This window comes from Lactuca serriola, chromosome 9, assembly GCF_051521515.1.
Source record: "Lactuca serriola cultivar US96UC23 chromosome 9, Lser_US96UC23_V15, whole genome shotgun sequence".
NCBI lineage: Eukaryota > Viridiplantae > Streptophyta > Magnoliopsida > Asterales > Asteraceae > Lactuca > Lactuca serriola.
Genome location: NC_136416.1, coordinates 14,865,877 through 14,871,876, shown reverse-complemented (window position 1 = coordinate 14,871,876; position 6,000 = coordinate 14,865,877).

Here is a 6,000-nt window from a genome sequence, read left to right as displayed (position 1 = left end):
TGTGATTATTCTTTTCTAAACGATTTTGTTTTTCCTCTGATTCTTCAGTTAGAAGTAGAATCCGGGATAAACTAATTTCAATGAGGGTGTCAATATTTTGTAAAGATTCATAAAATAAATAAGTCGAGAATAGCAATGTGAGAGAATGGTAATGTTGTAATGTTACAAGTTAATTATTTTCTTAATAATGAAAAATCAATTTAGATATATTCTTTTCATTTTTTTAATACATTAAATATGATTAAATTAATTAGGTATATATGTGAGTTTATAGCTTTATAAGGATATACATGTAATTTGAAATTTAAAAATATATAGACGTAATTATGAAAATTTACAAGGATATAGATGAAATTATCATTTTTTAAGTTAACGAATGAAAGTTATTATATTTGACTTGACTCATACATAGGAAACATATATAAAATTAAGCACAGAAACGTAAAAAAAATTACATCGAAACATAGACAATCTCGAATTTATACCAACATGTGCATAAAGAAAAAGCAGCTAAGCTTATTTTCAAAATTAACGAACGAAAGTTCTAAATTCATGTTGTTGATCACCTTAAATGTATACCGACACATATATAAAAATAAGCACGTAAAAATAGTTTTTTATTAACATACGAAAGTTATTAAAGAAAATCAAATTATATATACCACAGAGGATAAACACAAATTTTTTGATGTGGGAACATTATCCTGAGTTATTCTCGACTGCCGGCTTTGACGGCGAAGTCTAGTTCAAGAGGGGGAGAATTGTAACATTCCATTGTCAAGGTAATTTCAATTTCAACCCTAAGTTTGGACAATATTTTATTTTTGCCATTGGGATTAAAAAGGATTTCAAAATGGCCCATAGTGACAATATGGTAAATTAGTCCAAGAGTAGTACGATGAGCGTACGTTGTGTATGCTAGCATACCAAGGTGCGCCCTAGTACGCTGGGTGTACACCTCGTGCGCAGCACGTACGTGAAGAATGTGCAAACCCTATTTTTTAGGGTTGGTCCATATTTAAATCCCACTATAACCTCATGTCCCATTTCTACATCAGCCACCCTTTGTGAAAAACGACCCCAAGCAAACCCTAAGTGAGAAGAGTGATTTTTGAGTCAATTGGAGTGTTTTGGAAGTGTTCTTGAAGAAGAAGAAGAAGAAGAAGGTGGGGAGAATAGCTTGGAGCTTGGGAGCATCTTGGATATGGGATTTCCTTCTTGTTAGCAACCTCGAGGAGGTATAAAGTTTGCAACTTGATCACTCCATCTTATAGATCTAGACATTTCTTCCTTTAAGACACTTTTTTTTCCCAAATATGGTGATTCTTGAGCATGACATGTTCTTGACCCAATAAGTCCTCCTTTCCGACCTTAAGAGGGGTCTTAAGTCATAAAAATGTGGTCTTGATGGTTAGTTTTGCTCCATGCATTTTATAGAGGGTCTTAATGCATTAAGATGTTGAGTTTTTGTGTTTTAAGCACTTAATGGACATGTAAAGTCATAAAGTTGGAAATTTTATGACTCTTGAGGATATTTTAGCCTTGGATTTGTAACTGGAAGCATTAAGTCGAAGAAATAAGGGTTGAATTGGTTAAGTAGAGGAAAGTTGCGTACGTTGGGCATACCGCAGGGTACGCTGCAAGTACGCAGATATGACCCTGATCACTTGGACGCTTGTATGCCCCGCATACCTCTGGAGTACACCCCGCATACGAAGCCTGAGTCAACTCGACTGAGTTGACTCGACTGTATTAACCCGTTGACTTTGACTTTGACCAAGTTTAACCTAGGGGTATTTTGGATTGTGTTTGAGAATTGGTCATTTGGATGGATAGGTGACTGTTAGAGATGAGATTCGGAGTCGGGACCTCATTAGCTATTGTTCAGACTGTAAGGTGAGTTTTCCTCACTGTACTTTCGGGTAAAAGGTACCAAGGCCGTCCCATTGGATTGATATCCTGGTTTACCGTATGTTGCTATGTTGGAGTTATCTGTAGATCTGCTTGTTAGCTTGTTGATTGATTATATGTTTATCTATTATGTATATGTTGACATATTGTGTTAGGGTGAGGCTGTACTACTTTGTGTTGTAGCCAACAAACCTAGGAGCATTCCATATATGAGTTGAGGGCCGATTGGCATGCCAGACTCATACTGAGGGCTCAGAAGCATTCCAGATATGAGTTGAGGCCCCGAATGACATGCCAAACTTGTACTGAGGGTCTGAGGGTATTCCCCCGTTGACTTAGTGCACTTGTTGTATATTGGCATTCTAGTTTGAGGACAAATTAGGCCAGGGGTAATCCAAACCGATGGTTGGGGACCTGGGGGTATTCCAGTCCGATGACTGATTGGACCCAACATGCTTGTTCGTTTATGTTATGTATTTTGTGTGGTGGTACTTTGTGGGAAACTCACTAAACATTGGCTTACAATTTTTGGTTATGGTTTCAGGTACTTCTGAGGATCGTGGGAAGGCGAAGGCGTGACCGTACACATCTTGATTTTATGTTGTTGATCTTGGGAAACTCTATTTTGAACTATGTGTTTGGAAACAATGGTTTTGTAAAAAAATTTATTAGTAAATGGGTTGATTTGAAAGTTTAAATTGGTTGTGATTTTTGAGATGTTATAAGTTGGTATCAGGGTCTTGGTTTGAGCGAATTGGAGGAACACGCATGTGAATCCAGTCTCAAACTAAGGAATTGCGAAGGTTTTAAAACTGATTTTCAAAAATAATCAAGAAAGGATGTGATGTGTACGGCCATCCAGAGCTAGTAAGTAGTCCCCAAATTACCACACTGTTATTTGATATTGTGATATGTTAGAATAGCATGCTAGTGGTAGGGTAGGGATCTTCAGGAATTGCATGATAGAAGCGTTTGGTTATATGTTGCCTGATAGCCTAGGGTTTTTTCCTTATATGAAATTGACATCATTATTGTAGTAGCTTAGTGTATGCATCAAAATTGTACATAACTAGGCTTTTATAGCATGATAATGTTTGATTTAGCCTTGTTTCTTGTTCCTTGTTTGGTTGTGGGCTTAGGGTAGAGACAAGCATTCGATTTTCTATAGGATCCAGTGTTATGTATGATTAGTATACACGAATGCTCCAAGGTTGGTGGAAGTTTCATGGATGAGTTATGTGGAGTCAACCGACCCGTTAAGGGGTGTCCCACCTTTCTCTAAGAAGTGAGATTTGGTTGTATGCGTACTCCAGTGAGTTTTTTAGGGTTGTTGTGATGATCCTCTTAGAAAAATACGACTAGGTGCAGAAGGTAGTGTAGGCCTGTACTACTGGAAGCACAGGACCCTACCTGTAGCAGGGAAGTCACAACCCCTATGGTTTTATGGGGAATGGTTCTTATGGTATAACATGCGTCTTATCTGATATCTCCCTATTTTATTTTCAATATGGTGGTTACGAGGCGATTTGAGTCAGGATCCGGATCAGAAACCGAAGGAGGTGGCCAGGATGGGCCAGGATTGACTAAGGACCGGGTTAGGGAGATCATTCGTGAGGAGGTTGTTTCTATTTTCTGGGAGAAGATACCGGAGCTGTTTAGGTCTATCAAGACCGCTAAGATGGAGTTATTTGATGACCGATACGTTGCACTTTTAGAAGTTGTTGCTGCTATGGGGATTGGCACTGGGAAAGCTTTCCAGTACCGGGAATTCGACAATACGAAGCCCCCGGTGTTTGACGAGGTTCGGGATCCGATCATTTCCATGAGGTGGTTGTCAGATGTTGAGGGATGTTTCTTTACTTGCTCTTGCCCAACTGACCAGAGGGTCAAGTGCGGTCTAAACCTTCGTACGTCCGGAGCGAAGGATTAGTGGAGACTGATTACTAGTTTGTACACTCCAGAGAAGAGGGCTGCAATATCATGGGAGCAGTTCAATGAGATGTTCCACTTGATATATGTTCCATTGGTGGAGCGGGAGAGGCTGGCTCAGGAGTACTTGGATCCGAGGCAGGGGACTGATTCGGTGACGGAGATCACCAATATGGTTACAGAGAGCTATGTTTTTCCCTGAGTTTGCTGCTTCCGAGCAAGTTCAAATGACCTGGTGCTTGAGCATGCTCAAGATGGAGTTACAGGAGGCCATTAGGCGAGGTTAGATTGAGATGGAGCTCCAGACGAGGGAGCAGAGGCAGGCCCCAATGGATTCACAGCGGTTCAAGGTCGCTGATGTTAGATATAGGAGTCGGAGGGGCCGCACTTATGGGAAATGCGGCAAGGTTCATGATGGTGATTGATGATCTTCTTCTTGATGCCACAAATATGGTTGATAGGGCCACATTGCAAGGGACTGCCATCAACAGGCTCCAGTACCCAACACCGGGATTTGCTATCACTGTGACTAGGTTGGCCATATGTCCCTTGTTGGCTGCTACGTCGGCATAGGCTCCAGCGTCGGCTACTCTGAGGATCACATATGGGAGCCAGGGTAGGGTGGAGCCCCCGAAGGATCGAGGCCGAATTTTTAGCTTACGATAGAGGAGGCCAGGGCGGCACTGGACGTCATGAAGGGTATGTTTCTATTTATTGTTTTGGCAATTATTTTATGGTATGCTTATATTTATGATTCTGTTAGGTACCTTCCTAGTGAACTCTTTGCCTGATCTTGTGCTTTTTGACTCGAGTGAGAGTCGGTCTTTTGTATCCCAAACATTCAGTAGGGAGTTTAATATGCCCATTGGGGAGTTAGAGTGTCCGTTGCGGGTTTGTATCACCCACGAACACAAGATTTCTGCATCCATAGTGTATTAGGGTTGTGTATTTGAGATCTTTTTGGCGCCTTTTCCGATTGATTTGATCTCTATTCCCATGGGGGATGTATGCGTGATTGTGGGGAGGGATTGGCTGATCCAGTTTGGTGCCATGATCGATTGCGAGGGCCAGCGAGTAGTGGTTCAACCCCTAGTGGGGGAGAACTGGTTATCTATGGAGAAGGTACCATGGTTGGTTTAGAGTTTTGTTTGGAATCCAGGGCTCGACAATATATTCAGCATGGGTATGCGGGTTATCTTACTTATGTGGTTGATATGCGGGTAGGGGAGCAGGTTTCGGTTTCAGATATGCCAGTTGTTAGGATTGATCTAGTGCCAGGTGCGGCTCCGATTTCCAAGCTATCGTACCGCTTGGCACCGACCAAGATATAGGAGTTGTCCTCTCAGCTTCAGGAGCAGTTAGGCAAGCAGTTCATCAGACTGAGAAGTTCATCATAGGGAGCGCCAATACTATTCGTTAAGTAGAATGGTGGTTCTCACTGGATGTGCATTAATTGCTGAGAGTTGAACAAGTTGACGGTGAAGAACCGTTATCCCTTTTCGCGGATTGATGACCTCTTTGATTAGCCGCAGGGTGCATCTTGGTTTTCCAAGATCGACTTGAGATTGGGGTATCATCAGGCGAGGGTGAGAGAGGAGGACGTGGAAAAGACCGCGTTCCAGACTCGTTATGCGCATTATGAGTTCGCGGTGATGTCATTTGGGCTCACTAATGCACCTGCAATGTTTATGGATTTGATAAATCGGGTATGCAGGCCGATGCTTGACCGATCTGTTATTGTGTTCATTGAAGATATCTTGGTGTATTCCAAGACCAGAGAGTAGCACGAGGAGCACCTTCGAGAGCTTTTGGGAGTTTTGAGGCGGGAACGACTGTATGTCAAGTTACCAAAGTGTAAGTTTTGGTTACGAGAGGTCCAGTTCCTGGGACATCTTGTTAACCAGGATACGATTTTGGTCGATCCAGCCAAGATCGAGACCGTGATGCAATGGGAGGTTCTGAAGTCTCCCTCATAGATAAGGAGTTTCTTGGGTTTGGTAGGATACTATCGGAGATTTATTCAGGATTTCTCCAAGATCACAATACCCCTCAATCGTTTGACGAGGAAGGAAGTGGATTTCCGTTGGGGCCCCAAGCAGCAGATTGCTTTTGAGACTTTGTGACAGAAGTTATGTGAGGCCCTAGTGTTGAACCTTCCAA